Genomic DNA, 21,485 nt, shown 5'->3' with positions numbered 1-21,485 from the left:
CAGAATGGCTTATTTTGAATGACAGTTGCATCAACCAATCAGATGGTCTCAATTCTGAACTAATTTGCATAAGCGCTTTATTTGCTCTTTATAACTTACTGAGGTCCTTCCTCACCCTATTCTAATTGAACACCTGCAGAACCAGCCACAGATAGTTGATAACAAGAACATTATTGACCAATTGTCTTGCTGGTTGAAGACTATTGCATGATGGTCCCAGCAAACGTTGTAAAAAAGGAAACTGTTGACTGATGGTACATAAACCAATCAGAATGGCTTATTTTGAATGACAGTTGCATCAACCAATCAGATGGTCTCAATTCTGAACTAATTTGCATAATGGCTTTATTTGCTCTTCATAACTTACTGAGGTCCTTCCTCACCCTAGTCTAATTGAACACCTGCAGAACCAGCCACAGATAGTTGATAACAAGAACATTCTTGACCAATTGTCTTGCTGGTTGAAGGCTATTGCGTGATGGTGCCAGCAAAAGTTGTAAAATAGAAAACTGTTGACTACATTCTTGACAAATTGTCTTGCTGGTAGAAGACTATTGCATGATGGTCCCAGCAAAAGTTATAAAATAGAAAACTGTTGACTGACAGCACATAAACCAATCAGAATGGCTTATTTGGAATGACAATTGCATCAACCAATCAGATGGTCTCAATTCTAAATTAATTTGCATAAGGGCTTTATTTGCTCTCCATAACTTACTGAGGTCTTTCCTAACCCTAGTTTAATTGAAAACCTACAAAACCAGCCACAGATAGTAGATAACAAGAGCATTCTTGACCAATTGTCTTGCTGGTTGAAGACTAATGCTTGATAGTCCCAGCAAAAGTTGTAAAATAGAAAACTGTTGACTGACAGTATATAAACCAATCAGAATGGCTTATTTTGAATGACAGTTGCATCAACCAATCAGATGATCTCAATTCTGAACTAATTTGCATAAGGGCTTTATTTGCTCTACATAACTTACTGAGGTCCTTCCTAACCCTAGTTTAATTGAAAACCTACAAAACCAGCCACAGATAGTTGATAACAAGAGCATTTTTGACCAAATGTCTTGCTGGTTGAAGACTAATGCATGATAGTCCCAGCAAAAGTTGTAAAATAGAGAACTGTTGACTGACAGTACATAAACCAATCAGAATGGCTTATTTTGAATGACAATTGCATCAACCAATCAGATGGTCTTAATTCTAAACTAATTTGCATAAGGGCTTTATTTGCTCTCCATAACTTACTGAGGTCCTTCCTAACCCTAGTTTAATTGAAAACCTACAAAACCAGCCACAGATAGTTGATAACAAGAGCATTCTTGACCAAATGTCTTGCTGGTTGAAGACTAATGCATGATAGTCCCAGCAAAAGTTGTAAAATAGAGAACTGTTGACTGACAGTACATAAACCAATCAGAATGGTGTATTTTGAATGACAATTGCATCAACCAATCAGATGGTCTTAATTCTAAACTAATTTGCATAAGGGCTTTATTTGCTCTCCATAACTTACTGAGGTCCTTCCTAACCCTAGTTTAATTGAAAACCTACAAAACCAGCCACAGATAGTTGATAACAAGAGCATTCTTGACCAATTGTCTTGCTGGTTGAAGGCTATTGCGTGATGGTGCAAGCAAAAGTTGTAAAATAGAAAACTGTTGACTACATTCTTGACCAATTGTCTTGCTAGTTGAAGACTATTGCATGATGGTCCCAGCAAAAGTTATAAAATAGAAAACTGTTGACTGACAGCACATAAACCAATCAGAATGGCTTATTTTGAATGACAATTGCATCAACCAATCAGATGGTCTCAATTCTGAACTAATTTGCATAAGGGCTTTATTTGCTCTTTATAACTTACTGAGGTCCTTCCTCACCCTATTCTAATTGAACACCTGCAGAACCAGCCACAGATAGTTGATAACAAGAACATTATTGACCAATTGTCTTGCTGGTTGAAGACTATTGCATGATGGTCCCAGCAAACGTTGTAAAATAGGAAACTGTTGACTGATGGTACATATACCAATCAGAATGGCTTATTTTGAATGACAGTTGCATCAACCAATCAGATGGTCTCAATTCTGAACTAATTTGCATAATGGCTTTATTTGATCTTCATAACTTACTGAGGTCCTTCCTCACCCTAGTCTAATTGAACACCTGCAGAACCAGCCACAGATAGTTGATAACATGAACATTCTTGACCAATTGTCTTGCTGTTTGAAGGCTATTGCGTGATGGTGCCAGCAAAAGTTGTAAAATAGAAAACTGTTGACTACATTCTTGACGATTTGTTTTGCTGGTTGAAGATTATTGCATGATGGTCCCAGCAAAAGTTATAAAATAGAAAACTGTTGACTGACAGCACATAAACCAATCAGAATGGCTTATTTTGAATGACAATTGCATCAACCAATCAGATGGTCTCAATTCTAAACTAATTTGCATAAGGGCTTTATTTGCTCTCCATAACTTACTGATGTCCTTCCTAACCCTAGTTTAATTGAAAACCTATAAAACCAGCCACAGATAGTTGATAACAAGAGCATTCTTGTCCAATTGTCTTGCTGGTTGAAGACTAATGCATGATAGTCCCAGCAAACGTTGTAAAATAGGAAACTGTTGACTGATGGTACATAAACCAATCAGAATGGCTTATTTTGAATGACAGTTGCATCAACCAATCAGATGGTCTCAATTCTGAACTAATTTGCATAATGGCTTTATTTGCTCTTCATAACTTACTGAGGTCCTTCCTCACCCTAGTCTAATTGAACACCTGCAGAACCAGCCACAGATAGTTGATAACAAGAACATTCTTGACCAATTGTCTTGCTGGGTGAAGGCTATTGCGTGATGGTGCCAGCAAAGGTTGTAAAATAGAAAACTGTTGACTACATTCTTGACAAATTGTCTTGCTGGTAGAAGACTATTGCATGATGGTCCCAGCAAAAGTTGTAAAACAGAAAACTGTTGACTGACAGCACATAAACCAATCAGAATGGCTTATTTTGAATGACAATTGCATCAACCTATCAGATGGTCTCAATTCTAAACTAATTTGCATAAGGGCTTTATTTGCTCTCCATAACTTACTGAGGTCTTTCCTAACCCTAGTTTAATTGAAAACCTACAAAACCAGCCACAGATAGTTGATAAAAAGACCATTCTTGACCAATTGTCTTGCTGGTTGAAGACTAATGCATGATAGTCCCTGCAAAAGTTGTAAAATAGAGAACTGTTGACTGACAGTACATAAACCAATCAGAATGGCGTATTTTGAATGACAATTGCATCAACCAATCAGATGGTCTCAATTCTTTAACTAATTTGCATAAGGGCTTTATTTGCTCTCCATAACTTACTGAGGTCCTTCCTAACCCTAGTTTAATTAAAAACCTATAAAACCAGCCACAGATAGTTGATAACAAGAGCATTCTTGACCAATTGTCTTGCTGGTTGAAGACTAATGCATGATAGTCCCAGCAAAAGTTGTAAAATAGAGAACTGTTGACTGACAGTACATAAACCAATCAGAATGGCTTATTTTGAATGACAGTTGCATCAACCAATCAGATGGTCTCAATTCTGAACTAATTTGCATAAGCGCTTTATTTGCTCTTTATAACTTACTGAGGTCCTTCCTCACCCTATTCTAATTGAACACCTGCAGAACCAGCCACAGATAGTTGATAACAAGAACATTATTGACCAATTGTCTTGCTGGTTGAAGACTATTGCATGATGGTCCCAGCAAACGTTGTAAAAAAGGAAACTGTTGACTGATGGTACATAAACCAATCAGAATGGCTTATTTTGAATGACAGTTGCATCAACCAATCAGATGGTCTCAATTCTGAACTAATTTGCATAATGGCTTTATTTGCTCTTCATAACTTACTGAGGTCCTTCCTCACCCTAGTCTAATTGAACACCTGCAGAACCAGCCACAGATAGTTGATAACAAGAACATTCTTGACCAATTGTCTTGCTGGTTGAAGGCTATTGCGTGATGGTGCCAGCAAAAGTTGTAAAATAGAAAACTGTTGACTACATTCTTGACAAATTGTCTTGCTGGTAGAAGACTATTGCATGATGGTCCCAGCAAAAGTTATAAAATAGAAAACTGTTGACTGACAGCACATAAACCAATCAGAATGGCTTATTTGGAATGACAATTGCATCAACCAATCAGATGGTCTCAATTCTAAATTAATTTGCATAAGGGCTTTATTTGCTCTCCATAACTTACTGAGGTCTTTCCTAACCCTAGTTTAATTGAAAACCTACAAAACCAGCCACAGATAGTAGATAACAAGAGCATTCTTGACCAATTGTCTTGCTGGTTGAAGACTAATGCTTGATAGTCCCAGCAAAAGTTGTAAAATAGAAAACTGTTGACTGACAGTATATAAACCAATCAGAATGGCTTATTTTGAATGACAGTTGCATCAACCAATCAGATGATCTCAATTCTGAACTAATTTGCATAAGGGCTTTATTTGCTCTACATAACTTACTGAGGTCCTTCCTAACCCTAGTTTAATTGAAAACCTACAAAACCAGCCACAGATAGTTGATAACAAGAGCATTTTTGACCAAATGTCTTGCTGGTTGAAGACTAATGCATGATAGTCCCAGCAAAAGTTGTAAAATAGAGAACTGTTGACTGACAGTACATAAACCAATCAGAATGGCTTATTTTGAATGACAATTGCATCAACCAATCAGATGGTCTTAATTCTAAACTAATTTGCATAAGGGCTTTATTTGCTCTCCATAACTTACTGAGGTCCTTCCTAACCCTAGTTTAATTGAAAACCTACAAAACCAGCCACAGATAGTTGATAACAAGAGCATTCTTGACCAAATGTCTTGCTGGTTGAAGACTAATGCATGATAGTCCCAGCAAAAGTTGTAAAATAGAGAACTGTTGACTGACAGTACATAAACCAATCAGAATGGTGTATTTTGAATGACAATTGCATCAACCAATCAGATGGTCTTAATTCTAAACTAATTTGCATAAGGGCTTTATTTGCTCTCCATAACTTACTGAGGTCCTTCCTAACCCTAGTTTAATTGAAAACCTACAAAACCAGCCACAGATAGTTGATAACAAGAGCATTCTTGACCAATTGTCTTGCTGGTTGAAGGCTATTGCGTGATGGTGCAAGCAAAAGTTGTAAAATAGAAAACTGTTGACTACATTCTTGACCAATTGTCTTGCTAGTTGAAGACTATTGCATGATGGTCCCAGCAAAAGTTATAAAATAGAAAACTGTTGACTGACAGCACATAAACCAATCAGAATGGCTTATTTTGAATGACAATTGCATCAACCAATCAGATGGTCTCAATTCTGAACTAATTTGCATAAGGGCTTTATTTGCTCTTTATAACTTACTGAGGTCCTTCCTCACCCTATTCTAATTGAACACCTGCAGAACCAGCCACAGATAGTTGATAACAAGAACATTATTGACCAATTGTCTTGCTGGTTGAAGACTATTGCATGATGGTCCCAGCAAACGTTGTAAAATAGGAAACTGTTGACTGATGGTACATATACCAATCAGAATGGCTTATTTTGAATGACAGTTGCATCAACCAATCAGATGGTCTCAATTCTGAACTAATTTGCATAATGGCTTTATTTGATCTTCATAACTTACTGAGGTCCTTCCTCACCCTAGTCTAATTGAACACCTGCAAAACCAGCCACAGATAGTTGATAACAAGAACTTTCTTGACCAATTGTCTTGCTGGTTGAAGGCTATTGCATGATGGTGCCAGCAAAAGTTGTAAAATAGAAAACTGTTGACTACATTCTTGACCAATTGTCTTGCTGGTAGAAGACTATTGCATGATGGTCCCAGCAAAAGTTATAAAATAGAAAACTGTTGACTGACAGCACATAAACCAATCAGAATGGCTTATTTTGAATGACAATTGCATCAACCAATCAGATGGTCTCATTCTAAACTAATTTGCATAAGGGCTTTATTTGCTCTCCATAACTTACTGAGGTCTTTCCTAACCCTAGTTTAATTGAAAACCTACAAAACCAGCCACTGATAGTTGATAACAAGAGCATTCTTGACCAATTGTCTTGCTTGTTGAAGACTAATGCATGATAGTCCCAGCAAAAGTTGTAAAATAGAAAACTGTTGACTGACTGTACATAAACCAATCAGAATGGCTTATTTTGAATGACAGTTGCATCAACCAATCATATGATCTCAATTCTGAACCAATTTGCATAATGGCTTTATTTGCTCTTCATAACTTACTGAGGTCCTTCCTCACCCTAGTCTAATTGAACACCTGCAGAACCAGCCACAGATAGTTGATAACAAGAGCATTCTTGACCAATTGTCTTGCTGGTTGAAGACTAATGCATGATAGTCCCAGCAAAAGTTGTAAAATAGAAAACTGTTGACTGACAGTATATAAACCAATCAGAATGGCTTATTTTGAATGACAGTTGCATCAACCAATCAGATGATCTCAATTCTGAACTAATTTGCATAAGGGCTTTATTTGCTCTCCATAACTTACTGAGGTCCTTCCTAACCCTAGTTTAATTGAAAACCGACAAAACCAGCCACAGATAGTTGATAACAAGAGCTTTCATGACCAATTGTCTTGCTGGTTGAAGACTAATGCATGATAGTCCCAGCAAAAGTTGTAAAATAGAGAACTGTTGACTGACAGTACATAAACCAATCAGAATGGCTTATTTTGAATGACTATTGCATCAACCAATCAGATGGTCTCAATTCTGAACTAATTTGCACAAGGGCTTTATTTGCTCTTCATAACTTACTGAGGTCCTTCCTCATCCTATTCTAATTGAACACCTGCAGAACCAGCCACAGATAGTTGATAACAAGAACATTATTGACCAATTGTCTTGCTGGTTGAAGACTATTGCATGATAGTCCCAGCAAACGTTGTAAATAGGAAACTGTTGACTGATGGTACATAAACCAATCAGAATGTCTTATTTTGAATGACAGTTGCATCAACCAATCAGATGGTCTCAATTCTGAACTAATTTGCATAATGGCTTTATTTGCTCTTCATAACTTACTGAGGTCCTTCCTCACCCTAGTCTAATTGAACACCTGCAGAACCAGCCACAGATAGTTGATAACAAGAGCATTCTTGACCAATTGTCTTGCTGGTTGAAGACTAATGCATGATAGTCCCAGCAAAAGTTGTAAAATAGAAAACTGTTGACTGACAGTACATAAACCAATCAGAATGGCTTATTTAGAATGACAGTTGCATCAACCAATCATATGATCTCAATTCTGAACCAATTTGCATAAGGGCTTTATTTGCTCTTCATAACTTACTGAGGTCCTTCCTCACCCTATTCTAATTGAACACCTGCAGAACCAGCCACAGATAGTTGATAACAAGAACATTATTGACCACTTGTCTTGCTGTTTGAAGGCTATTGCGTGATGGTGCCAGTAAAAGTTGTAAAATAGAAAACTGTTGACTACATTCTTGACGAATTGTCTTTCTGGTTAAAGATTATTGCATGATGGTCCCAGCAAAAGTTATAAAATAGAAAACTATTGACTGACAGCACATAAACCAATCAGAATGGCTTATTTTTAATGACAATTGCATCAACCAATCAGATGGTCTCAATTCTAAACTAATTTGCATAAGGGCTTTATTTGCTCTTCATAACTTACTGAGGTCCTTCCTAACCCTAGTTTAATTGAAAACCTACAAAACCAGCCACAGATAGTTGATAACAAGAGCACTCTTGACCAATTGTCTTGCTGGTTGAAGAATAATGCATGATAGTCCCAGCAAAAGTTGTAAAATAGAAAACTCTTGACTGACAGCACATAAACCAATCAGAATGGCTTATTTTGAATGAAAATTGCATCAACCAATCAGATGGTCTCAATTCTAAACTAATTTGCATAAGGGCTTTATTTGCTCTCCATAACTTACTGAGGTCTTTCCTAACCCTAGTATAATTGAAAACCTACAGAACCAGCCACAGATAGTTGATAACAAGAGCATTCTTGACCAATTGTCTTGCTGGTTGAAGACTAATGCGTGATAGTCCCAGCAAAAGTTGTAAAATAGAAAACTGTTGACTGACAGTACATAAACCAATCAGAATGGCTTATTTTGAATGACAGTTGCATCAACCAATCATATGATCTCAATTCTGAACTAATTTGCATAAGGGCTTTATTTGCTCTTCATAACTTAGTGAGGTCCTTCCTCACCCTAGTCTAATTGAACACCTGCAGAACCAGCCACAGATAGTTGATAACATGAACATTCTTGACCAATTGTCTTGCTGTTTGAAGGCTATTGCGTGATGGTGCCAGCAAAAGTTGTAAAATAGAAAACTGTTGACTACATTCTTGACGATTTGTTTTGCTGGTTGAAGATTATTGCATGATGGTCCCAGCAAAAGTTATAAAATAGAAAACTGTTGACTGACAGCACATAAACCAATCAGAATGGCTTATTTTGAATGACAATTGCATCAACCAATCAGATGGTCTTAATTCTAAACTAATTTGCATAAGGGCTTTATTTGCTCTCCATAACTTACTGAGGTCCTTCCTAACCCTAGTTTAATTGAAAACCTACAAAACCAGCCACAGATAGTTGATAACAAGAGCATTCTTGACCAAATGTCTTGCTGGTTGAAGACTAATGCATGATAGTCCCAGCAAAAGTTGTAAAATAGAGAACTGTTGACTGACAGTACATAAACCAATCAGAATGGTGTATTTTGAATGACAATTGCATCAACCAATCAGATGGTCTTAATTCTAAACTAATTTGCATAAGGGCTTTATTTGCTCTCCATAACTTACTGAGGTCCTTCCTAACCCTAGTTTAATTGAAAACCTACAAAACCAGCCACAGATAGTTGATAACAAGAGCATTCTTGACCAATTGTCTTGCTGGTTGAAGACTATTGCGTGATGGTGCCAGCAAAAGTTGTAAAATAGAAAACTGTTGACTACATTCTTGACCAATTGTCTTGCTAGTTGAAGACTATTGCATGATGGTCCCAGCAAAAGTTATAAAATAGAAAACTGTTGACTGACAGCACATAAACCAATCAGAATGGCTTATTTTGAATGACAATTGCATCAACCAATCAGATGGTCTCAATTCTGAACTAATTTGCATAAGGGCTTTATTTGCTCTTTATAACTTACTGAGGTCCTTCCTCACCCTATTCTAATTGAACACCTGCAGAACCAGCCACAGATAGTTGATAACAAGAACATTATTGACCAATTGTCTTGCTGGTTGAAGACTATTGCATGATGGTCCCAGCAAACGTTGTAAAATAGGAAACTGTTGACTGATGGTACATATACCAATCAGAATGGCTTATTTTGAATGACAGTTGCATCAACCAATCAGATGGTCTCAATTCTGAACTAATTTGCATAATGGCTTTATTTGCTCTTCATAACTTACTGAGGTCCTTCCTCACCCTAGTCTAATTGAACACCTGCAAAACCAGCCACAGATAGTTGATAACAAGAACTTTCTTGACCAATTGTCTTGCTGGTTGAAGGCTATTGCATGATGGTGCCAGCAAAAGTTGTAAAATAGAAAACTGTTGACTACATTCTTGACCAATTGTCTTGCTGGTAGAAGACTATTGCATGATGGTCCCAGCAAAAGTTATAAAATAGAAAACTGTTGACTGACAGCACATAAACCAATCAGAATGGCTTATTTTGAATGACAATTGCATCAACCAATCATATGATCTCAATTCTGAACTAATTTGCATAAGGGCTTTATTTGCTCTTCATAACTTACTGAGGTCCTTCCTCACCCTAGTCTAATAGAACACCTGCAGAACCAGCCACAGATAGTTGATAACAAGAGCATTCTTGACCAATTGTTTTGCTGGTTGAAGACTAATGCATGATAGTCCCAGCAAAAGTTGTAAAATAGAAAACTGTTGACTGACAGCACATAAACCAATCAGAATGGCTTATTTTTAATGACAATTGCATCAACCAATCAGATGGTCTCAATTCTAAACTAATTTGCATAAGGGCTTTATTTGCTCTTCATAACTTACTGAGGTCCTTCCTAACCCTAGTTTAATTGAAAACCTACAAAACCAGCCACAGATAGTTGATAACAAGAGCATTCTTAACCAAATGTCTTGCTGGTTGAAGACTAATGCATGATAGTCCCAGCAAAAGTTGTAAAATAGAAAACTGTTGACTGACAGTATATAAACCAATCAGAATGGCTTATTTTGAATGACAATTGCATTAACCAATCAGATGGTATTAATTCTAAACGAATTTGCATAAGGGCTTTTTTTGCTCTCCATAACTTACTGATGTCCTTCCTAACCCTAGTTTAATTGAAAACCTATAAAACCAGCCACAGATAGTTGATAACAAGAGCATTCTTGACCAATTGTCTTGCTGGTTGAAGACTAATGCATGATAGTCCCAGCAAAAGTTGTAAAATAGGAAACTGTTGACTGATGGTACATAAACCAATCAGAATGGCTTATTTTGAATGACAGTTGCATCAACCAATCAGATGGTCTCAATTCTGAACTAATTTGCATAAGGGCTTTATTTGCTCTTTATAACTTACTGAGGTCCTTCCTCACCCTATTCTAATTGAACACCTGCAGAACCAGCCACCGATAGTTGATAACAAGAACATTATTGACCAATTGTCTTGCTGGTTGAAGACTATTGCATGATGGTCCCAGCAAACGTTGTAAAATAGTTAACTGTTGACTGATGGTACATAAACCAATCAGAATGGCTTATTTTGAATGACAGTTGCATCAACCAATCAGATGGTCTCAATTCTGAACTAATTTGCATAATGGTTTTATTTGCTCTTCATAACTTACTGAGGTCCTTCCTCACCCTAGTCTAATTGAACACCTGCAGAACCAGCCACAGATAGTTGATAACAAGAACATTCTTGACCAATTGTCTTGCTGGTTGAAGGCTATTGCGTGATGGTGCCAGCAAAAGTTGTAAAATAGAAAACTGTTGACTACATTCTTGACAAATTGTCTTGCTGGTAGAAGACTATTGCATGATGGTCCCAGCAAAAGTTATAAAATAGAAAACTGTTGAATGACAGCACATAAACCAATCAGAATGGCTTATTTTGAATGACAATTGCATCAACCAATCAGATGGTCTCAATTCTAAACTAATTTGCATAAGGGCTTGATTTGCTCTCCATAACTTACTGAGGTCCTTCCTAACCCTAGTTTAATTGAAAACCTATAAAACCAGCCACAGATAGTTGATAACAAGAGCATTCTTGACCAATTGTCTTGCTGGTTGAAGGCTATTGCGTGATGGTGCCAGCAAAAGTTGTAAAATAGAAAACTGTTGACTACATTCTTGACCAATTGTCTTGCTGGTTGAAGACTAATGCATGATAGTCCCAGCAAAAGTTGTAAAATAGAAAACTGTTGACTGACAGTATATAAACCAATCAGAATGGCTTATTTTGAATGACAGTTGCATCAACCAATCAGATGATCTCAATTCTGAAATAATTTGCATAAGGGCTTTATTTGCTCTCCATAACTTACTGAGGTCCTTCCTAACCCTAGTTTAATTGAAAACCTACAAAACCATCCACAGATAGTTGATAACAAGAGCATTCTTGACCAAATGTCTTGCTGGTTGAAGACTAATGCATGATAGTCCCAGCAAAAGTTGTAAAATAGAGAACTGTTGACTGACAGTACATAAACCAATCAGAATGGCTTATTTTGAATGACAATTGCATCAACCAATCAGATGGTCTCAATTCTGAACTAATTTGCATAAGGGCTTTATTTGCTCTCCATAACTTACTGAGGTCCTTCCTAACCCTAGTTTAATTGAAAACCTACAAAACCAGCCACAGATAGTTGGTAACAAGAGCATTCTTGACCAATTGTCTTGCTGGTTGAAGACTAATGCATGATAGTCCCAGCAAAAGTTGTAAAATAGAGAACTGTTGACTGACAGTACATAAACCAATCAGAATGGTGTATTTTGAATGACAATTGCATCAACCAATCAGATGGTCTCAATTCTAAACTAATTTGCATAGGGGCTTTATTTGCTCTCCATAACTTACTGAGGTCCTTCCTAACCCTAGTTTAATTGAAAACCTATAAAACCAGCCACAGATAGTTGATAACAAGAGCATTCTTGACCAATTGTCTTGCTGGTTGAAGGCTATTGCGTGATGGTGCCAGCAAAAGTTGTAAAATAGAAAACTGTTGACTACATTCTTGACCAATTGTCTTGCTGGTTGAAGACTATTGCATGATGGTCCCAGCAAAAGTTATAAAATAGAAAACTGTTGACTGACAGCACATAAACCAATCAGAATGGCTTATTTTGAATGACAATTGCATCAACCAATCAGATGGTCTCAATTCTAAACTAATTTGCATAAGGGCTTTATTTGCTCTCCATAACTTACTGAGGTCTTTCCTAACCCTAGTTTAATTGAAAACCTACAAAACCAGCCACAGATAGTTGATAACAAGAGCATTCTTGACCAATTGTCTTGCTGGTTGAAGACTAATGCATGATAGTCCCAGCAAAAGTTGTAAAATAGAAAACTGTTGACTGACAGTATATAAACCAATCAGAATGGCTTATTTTGAATGACAGTTGCATCAACCAATCAGATGATCTCAATTCTGAACTAATTTGCATAAGGGCTTTATTTGCTCTCCATAACTTACTGAGGTCCTTCCTAACCCTAGTTTAATTGAAAACCTACAAAACCAGCCACAGATAGTTGATAACAAGAGCATTCTTGACCAAATGTCTTGCTGGTTGAAGACTAATGCATGATAGTCCCAGCAAAAGTTGTAAAATAGCGAACTGTTGACTGACAGTACATAACCAATCAGAATGGCTTATTTTGAATGACAATTGCATCAACCAATCAGATGGTCTTAATTCTAAACTAATTTGCATAAGGGCTTTATTTGCTCTCCATAACTTACTGAGGTCCTTCCTAACCCTAGTTTAATTGAAAACCTACAAAACCAGCCACAGATAGTTGATAACAAGAGCATTCTTGACCAATTGTCTTGCTGGTTGAAGACTAATGCATGATAGTCCCAGCAAAAGTTGTAAAATAGAGAACTGTTGACTGACAGTACATAAACCAATCAGAATGGTGTATTTTGAATGACAATTGCATCAACCAATCAGATGGCCTCAATTCTAAACTAATTTGCATAGGGGCTTTATTTGCTCTCCATAACTTACTGACGTCCTTCCTAACCCTAGTTTAATTGAAAACCTATAAAACCATCCACAGATAGTTGATAACAAGAGCATTCTTGACCAATTGTCTTGCTGGTTGAAGGCTATTGCGTGATGGTGCCAGCAAAAGTTGTAAAATAGAAAACTGTTGACTAAATTCTTGACCAATTGTCTTGCTGGTTGAAGACTATTGCATGATGGTCCCAGCAAAAGTTATAAAATAGAAAACTGTTGACTGACAGCACATAAACCAATCAGAATGGCTTATTTTGAATGACAATTGCATCAACCAATCAGATGGTCTCAATTCTAAACTAATTTGCATAAGGAATTTATTTGCTCTCCATAACTTACTGAGGTCTTTCCTAACCCTAGTTTAATTGAAAACCTACAAAACCAGCCACAGATAGTTGATAACAAGAGCATTCTTGACCAATTGTCTTGCTGGTTGAAGACTAATGCATGATAGTCCCAGCAAAAGTTGTAAAATAGAAAACTGTTGACTGACAGTACATAAACCAAACAGAATGGCTTATTTTGAATGACAGTTGCATCAACCAATCATATGATCTCAATTCTGAACCAATTTGCATAAGGGCTTTATTTGCTCTTCATAACTTACTGAGGTCCTTCCTCACCCTAGTCTAATTGAACACCTGCAGAACCAGCCACAGATAGTTGATAACAAGAGCATTCTTGACCAATTGTCTTGCTGGTTGAAGACTAATGCATGATAGTCCCAGCAAAAGTTGTAAAATAGAAAACTGTTGACTGACAGTATATAAACCAATCAGAATGGCTTATTTTGAATGACAGTTGCATCAACCAATCAGATGATCTCAATTCTGAACTAATTTGCATAAGGGCTTTATTTGCTCTCCATAACTTACTGAGGTCCTTCCTAACCCTTGTTTAATTGAAAACCTACAAAACCAGCCACAGATTGTTGATAACAAGAGCATTCTTGACCAAATGTCTTGCTGGTTGAAGACTAATGCATGATAGTCCCAGCAAAAGTTGTAAAATAGAGAACTGTTGACTACATTCTTGACCAATTGTCTTGCTGGTTGAAGACTAATGCATGATAGTCCCAGCAAAAGTTGTAAAATAGAAAACTGTTGACTGACAGTATATAAACCAATCAGAATGGCTTATTTTGAATGACAGTTGCATCAACCAATCAGATGATCTCAATTCTGAAATAATTTGCATAAGGGCTTTATTTGCTCTCCATAACTTACTGAGGTCCTTCCTAACCCTAGTTTAATTGAAAACCTACAAAACCAGCCACAGATAGTTGATAACAAGAGCATTCTTGACCAAATGTCTTGCTGGTTGAAGACTAATGCATGATAGTCCCAGCAAAAGTTGTAAAATAGAGAACTGTTGACTGACAGTACATAAACCAATCAGAATGGCTTATTTTGAATGACAATTGCATCAACCAATCAGATGGTCTCAATTCTGAACTAATTTGCATAAGGGCTTTATTTGCTCTCCATAACTTACTGAGGTCCTTCCTAACCCTAGTTTAATTGAAAACCTACAAAACCAGCCACAGATAGTTGGTAACAAGAGCATTCTTGACCAATTGTCTTGCTGGTTGAAGACTAATGCATGATAGTCCCAGCAAAAGTTGTAAAATAGAGAACTGTTGACTGACAGTACATAAACCAATCAGAATGGTGTATTTTGAATGACAATTGCATCAACCAATCAGATGGTCTCAATTCTAAACTAATTTGCATAGGGGCTTTATTTGCTCTCCATAACTTACTGAGGTCCTTCCTAACCCTAGTTTAATTGAAAACCTATAAAACCAGCCACAGATAGTTGATAACAAGAGCATTCTTGACCAATTGTCTTGCTGGTTGAAGGCTATTGCGTGATGGTGCCAGCAAAAGTTGTAAAATAGAAAACTGTTGACTACATTCTTGACCAATTGTCTTGCTGGTTGAAGACTATTGCATGATGGTCCCAGCAAAAGTTATAAAATAGAAAACTGTTGACTGACAGCACATAAACCAATCAGAATGGCTTATTTTGAATGACAATTGCATCAACCAATCAGATGGTCTCAATTCTAAACTAATTTGCATAAGGGCTTTATTTGCTCTCCATAACTTACTGAGGTCTTTCCTAACCCTAGTTTAATTGAAAACCTACAAAACCAGCCACAGATAGTTGATAACAAGAGCATTCTTGACCAATTGTCTTGCTGGTTGAAGACTAATGCATGATAGTCCCAGCAAAAGTTGTAAAATAGAAAACTGTTGACTGACAGTATATAAACCAATCAGAATGGCTTATTTTGAATGACAGTTGCATCAACCAATCAGATGATCTCAATTCTGAACTAATTTGCATAAGGGCTTTATTTGCTCTCCATAACTTACTGAGGTCCTTCCTAACCCTAGTTTAATTGAAAACCTACAAAACCAGCCACAGATAGTTGATAACAAGAGCATTCTTGACCAAATGTCTTGCTGTTTGAAGACTAATGCATGATAGTCCCAGCAAAAGTTGTAAAATAGCGAACTGTTGACTGACAGTACATAACCAATCAGAATGGCTTATTTTGAATGACAATTGCATCAACCAATCAGATGGTCTTAATTCTAAACTAATTTGCATAAGGGCTTTATTTGCTCTCCATAACTTACTGAGGTCCTTCCTAACCCTAGTTTAATTGAAAACCTACAAAACCAGCCACAGATAGTTGATAACAAGAGCATTCTTGACCAATTGTCTTGCTGGTTGAAGACTAATGCATGATAGTCCCAGCAAAAGTTGTAAAATAGAAAACTGTTGACTGACAGTACATAAACCAATCAGAATGGTGTATTTTGAATGACAATTGCATCAACCAATCAGATGGCCTCAATTCTAAACTAATTTGCATAGGGGCTTTATTTGCTCTCCATAACTTACTGACGTCCTTCCTAACCCTAGTTTAATTGAAAACCTATAAAACCAGCCACAGATAGTTGATAACAAGAGCATTCTTGACCAATTGTCTTGCTGGTTGAAGGCTATTGCGTGATGGTGCCAGCAAAAGTTGTAAAATAGAAAACTGTTGACTACATTCTTGACCAATTGTCTTGCTGGTTGAAGACTATTGCATGATGGTCCCAGCAAAAGTTATAAAATAGAAAACTGTTGACTGACAGCACATAAACCAATCAGAATGGCTTATTTTGAATGACAATTGCATCAACCAATCAGATGGTCTCAATTCTAAACTAATTTGCATAAGGAATTTATTTGCTCTCCATAACTTACTGAGGTCTTTCCTAACCCTAGTTTAATTGAAAACCTACAAAACCAGCCACAGATAGTTGATAACAAGAGCATTCTTGACCAATTGTCTTGCTGGTTGAAGACTAATGCATGATAGTCCCAGCAAAAGTTGTAAAATAGAAAACTGTTGACTGACAGTACATAAACCAAACAGAATGGCTTATTTTGAATGACAGTTGCATCAACCAATCAGATGATCTCAATTCTGAACTAATTTGCATAAGGGCTTTATTTGCTCTCCATAACTTACTGAGGTCCTTCCTCACCCTAGTCTAATTGAACACCTGCAGAACCAGCCACAGATAGTTGATAACAAGAGCATTCTTGACCAATTGTCTTGCTGGTTGAAGACTAATGCATGATAGTCCCAGCAAAAGTTGTAAAATAGAAAACTGTTGACTGACAGTATATAAACCAATCAGAATGGCTTATTTTGAATGACAGTTGCATCAACCAATCAGATGATCTCAATTCTGAACTAATTTGCATAAGGGCTTTATTTGCTCTCCATAACTTACTGAGGTCCTTCCTAACCCTAGTTTAATTGAAAACCTACAAAACCAGCCACAGATATTTGATAACAAGAGCATTCTTGACCAAATGTCTTGCTGGTTGAAGACTAATGCATGATAGTCCCAGCAAAAGTTGTAAAATAGAGAACTGTTGACTGACAGTACATAAACCAATCAGAATGGTGTGTTTTGAATGACAATTGCATCAACCAATCAGATGGTCTCAATTCTAAACTAATTTGCATAAGGGCTTTATTTGCTCTCCATAACTTACTGAGGTCCTTCCTAACCCTAGTTTAATTGAAAACCTATAAAACCAGCCACAGATAGTTGATAACAAGAGCACTCTTGACCAATTGTCTTGCTGGTTGAAGGCTATTGCGTGATGGTGCCAGCAAAAGTTGTAAAATAGAAAACTGTTGACTACATTCTTGACCAATTGTCTTGCTGGTTGAAGACTATTGCATGATGGTCCCAGCAAAAGTTATAAAATAGAAAACTGTTGACTGACAGCACATAAACCAATCAGAATGGCTTATTTTCAATGACAATTGCATCAACCAATCAGATGGTCTCAATTCTGAACTAATTTGCATAAGGGCTTTATTTGCTCTTCATAACTTACTGAGGTCCTTCCTCACCCTAGTCTAATAGAACACCTGCAGAACCAGCCACAGATAGTTGATAACAAGAGCATTCTTGACCAATTGTCTTGCTGGTTGAAGACTAATGCATGATAGTCCCAGCAAAAGTTGTAAAATAGAAAACTGTTGACTGACAGTATATAAACCAATCAGAATGGCTTATTTTGAATGACAGTTGCATCAACCAATCAGATGATCTCAATTCTGAACTAATTTGCATAAGGGCTTTATTTGCTCTCCATAACTTACTGAGGTCCTTCCTAACCCTAGTTTATTCGAAAACCTACAAAACCAGCCACAGATAGTTGATAACAAGAGCATTCTTGACCAATTGTCTTGCTGGTTGAAGACTAATGCTTGATAGTCGCAGCAAAAGTTGTAAAATAGAGAACTGTTGGCTGACAGTACATAAACCAATCAGAATGGCTTATTTTGAATGACAGTTGCATCAACCAATCAGATGGTCTCAATTCTGAACTAATTTGCATAAGGGCTTTATTTGCTCTTTATAACTTACTGAGGTCCTTCCTCACCCTATTCTAATTGAACAACTGCAGAACCAGCCACAGATAGTTGATAACAAGAACATTATTGACCAATTGTCTTGCTGGTTGAAGACTATTGCATGATGGTCCCAGCAAACGTTGTAAAATAGGAAACTGTTGACTGATGGTACATAAACCAATCAGAATGGCTTATTTTGAATGACAGTTGCATCAACCAATCAGATGGTCTCAATTCTGAACTAATTTGCATAATGGCTTTATTTGCTCTTCATAACTTAATGAGGTCCTTCCTCACCCTAGTCTAATTGAACACCTGCAGAACCAGCCACAGATAGTTGATAACAAGAACATTCTTGACCAATTGTCTTGCTGGTTGAAGGCTATTGCGTGATGGTGCCAGCAAAAGTTGTAAAATATAAAACTGTTGACTACATTCTTGACCAATTGTCTTGCTGGTAGAAGACTACTGCATGATGGTCCCAGCAAAAGTTGTAAAATAGAAAACTGTTGACCGACAGTACATAAACCAATCAGAATGGCTTATTTTGAATGACAGTTGCATCAACCAATCATATGATCTCAATTCTGAACCAATTTGCATAAGGGCTTTATTTGCTCTTCATAACTTACTGAGGTCCTTCCTCACCCTAGTCTAATTGAACACCTGCAAAACCAGCCACAGATAGTTGATAACAAGAGCATTCTTGACCAATTGTCTTGCTGGTTGAAGACTATTGCATGATGGTCCCAGCAAACGTTGTAAAATAGGAAACTGTTGACTGATGGTACATAAACCAATCAGAATGGCTTATTTTGAATGACAGTTGCATCAACCAATCAGATGGTCTCAATTCTAAACTAATTTGCATAAGGGCTTTATTTGCTCTCCATAACTTACTGAGGTCTTTCCTAACCCTAGTTTAATTGAACACCTGCAGAACCAGCCACAAATAGTTGATAACAAGAGCATTCTGGACCAGTTGTCTTGCTGGTTGAAGACTAATGCATGATAGTCCCAGCAAAAGTTGTAAAATAGAAAACTGTTGACTGACAGTATATAAACCAATCAGAATGGCTTATTTTGAATGACAGTTGCAACAACCAATCAGATGATCTCAATTCTAAACTAATTTGCATAAGGGCTTTATTTGCTCTCCATAACTTACTGAGGTCCTTCCTAACCCTAGTTTAATTGAAAACCTACAAAACCAGCCACAGATAGTTGATAACAAGAGCTTTCTTGACCAATTGTCTTGCTGGTTGAAGACTAATGCATGATAGTCCCAGCAAAAGTTGTAAAATAGAGAACTGTTCACTGACAGTACATAAACCAATCAGAATGGTGTATTTTGAATGACAATTGCATCAACCAATCAGATGGTCTCAATTCTAAACTAATTTACATAAGGGCTTTATTTGCTCTCCATAACTTACTGAGGTCCTTTCTAACCCTAGTTTAATTGAAAACCTATAAAACTAGCCACAGATAGTTGACAACAAGAGCATTCTTGACCAATTGTCTTGCTGGTGGAAGGCTATTGCATGATGGTGCCAGCAAAAGTTGTAAAATAGAAAACTGTTGACTGACAGCACATAAACCAATCAGAATGGCTTATTTTGAATGACAATTGCATCAACCAATCAGATGGTCTCAATTCTAAACTAATTTGCATAAGGGCTTTATTTGCTCTCCATAACTTACTGAGGTCTTTCCTAACCCTAGTTTAATTGAAAACCTACCAAACCAGCCACAGATAGTTGATAACAAGAGCATTCTTGACCAATTGTCTTGCTGGTTGAAGACTAATGCATGGTAGTCCCAGCAAAAGTTGTAAAATAGAAAACTGTTGACTGACAGTACATAAACCAATCAGAATGGCTTATTTTGAATGACAGTTGCATCAACCAATCAAATGATCTCAATTCTGAACCAATTTGCATAAGGGCTTTATTTGCTCTCCATAACTTACTGAGGTCTTTCCTAACCCTAGTTTAATTGAAAACCTATAAAACCAGCCACAGATAGTTGATAACAAGAACATTCTTGACCAATTGTCTTGCTGGTTGAAGGCTATTGCATGATGGTCCCAGCAAAAGTTATAAAATAGAAAACTGTTGACTGACAGCACATAAACCAATCAGAATGGCTTATTTTGAATTTGCATCAACCAATCAGATGGTCTCAATTCTAAACTAATTTGCATAAGGGCTTTATTTGCTCTCCATAACTTACTGAGGTCTTTCCTAACCCTGGTTTAATTGAAAACCTATAAAACCAGCCACAGATAGTTGATAACAAGAGCATTCTTGACCAATTGTCTTGCTGGTTGAAGACTAATGCATGATAGTCCCAGCAAAAGTTGTAAATAGAAAACTGTTGACTGACAGTACATAAACCAATCAGAATGGCTTATTTTGAATGACAGTTGCATCAACCAATCATATGATCTCAATTCTGAACCAATTTGCATAAGGGCTTTATTTGCTCTTCATAACTTACTGAGGTCCTTCCTCACCCTAGTCTAATTGAACACCTGCAGAACCAGCCACAGATAGTTGATAACAAGAGCATTCTTGACCAATTGTCTTGCTGGTTGAAGACTAATGCATGATAGTCCCAGCAAAAGTTGTAAAATAGAAAACTGTTGACTGACAGTATATAAACCAATCAGAATGGCTTATTTTGAATGACAGTTGCATCAACCAATCAGATGATCTCAATTCTGAACTAATTTGCATAAGGGCTTTATTTGCTCTCCATAACTTACTGAGGTCCTTCCTAACCCTAGTTTAATTGAAAACCTACAAAACCAGCCACAGACAGTTGATAACAAGAGCATTCTTGACCAAATGTCTTGCTGGTTGAAGACTAATGCATGATAGTCCCAGCAAAAGTTGTAAAATAGAGAACTGTTGACTGACAGTACATAAACCAATCAGAATGGCTTATTTTGAATGACAATTGCATCAACCAATCAGATGGTCTTAATTCTAAACTAATTTGCATAAGGGCTTTATTTGCTCTCCATAACTTACTGAGGTCCTTCCTAACCCTAGTTTAATTGAAAACCTACAAAACCAGCCACAGATAGTTGATAACAAAAACATTCTTGACCAATTGTCTTGCTGGTTGAAGACTAATGCATGATAGTCCCAGCAAAAGTTGTAAAATAGAGAACTGTTGACTGACAGTACATAAACCAATCA

The sequence above is a fragment of the Crinia signifera genome, chromosome 1 (genome assembly GCF_055691185.1).
Source record: "Crinia signifera chromosome 1, ASM5569118v1, whole genome shotgun sequence".
NCBI classification, from domain to species: Eukaryota; Metazoa; Chordata; class Amphibia; order Anura; family Myobatrachidae; genus Crinia; species Crinia signifera.
The sequence above is the reverse complement of the archived record's forward strand: the minus strand, read 5'-3'. Positions refer to the sequence as shown.